The sequence below is a fragment of the Pangasianodon hypophthalmus genome, chromosome 1, assembly GCF_027358585.1.
Source record: "Pangasianodon hypophthalmus isolate fPanHyp1 chromosome 1, fPanHyp1.pri, whole genome shotgun sequence".
In the NCBI taxonomy this organism is placed as follows: domain Eukaryota; kingdom Metazoa; phylum Chordata; class Actinopteri; order Siluriformes; family Pangasiidae; genus Pangasianodon; species Pangasianodon hypophthalmus.
In genome coordinates this window covers 29,597,642-29,598,374 of record NC_069710.1, presented here as the reverse complement: position 1 = coordinate 29,598,374, position 733 = coordinate 29,597,642, and positions in this window count along the sequence as shown.

Genomic DNA, 733 nt, shown 5'->3' with positions numbered 1-733 from the left:
CAGTGCTGTGATGTTAAGGCTAAAAGGATTTGTGCAGTGTGTTACTGAGCAGCTTGAGGGAAGGAAGGATGTGTCTCTTTGTGTTTAGGTTTGTTGTACGCTATTTCAGCGCTGAAGGAAAAGGCTGGAAACAGGATGTGAAGGATCAGGGATAATCCTGCCTGCTCTCTTTTTGGATCTGTTTTTATAGGGCTCTGTGATGAAGGACAGGTTGGAGTCAGAAAGGAAAAGCTATATTTCTACTCCAGATGGCATAAAGTGCATAACTGAGTGCAATACAAAGGCCATGATTTAACAACAGTGTGTGTGTGTAAACTTGAAAACACCTGCGAAAAAGTGCGAGCTGGTATAGTAGCAGGGTTTATAGAGGACTGTGTATTTCAAAAGAGCAAAATAATGTGGCTTATCTTTTGATGAATATGTGATTTGAGGAGTTTTTACCTAAAGGTACTAACTACACGGTGAGGCCAATGTTTCTGTCAAATAAGAGTGAAATTTAAAATTTATGAAGTCTTCAGTTTACTGAAATTTTCTTTAGTCAAACAATTCCCGAAATAGCCAAATACCAAATACCAAAATGCTGAAATAGCTCAGTTGGGAGAGCGTTAGACTGAAGACCTCAAGTCCCTGGTCCAATCCTGGGGTTTGGCAGCTGGGGAAACCTGCAAAATGCAACAACTCCCTCTAACACTGTATGTGTAAACACTATACGTACCGCTTTCACAAATTAGGT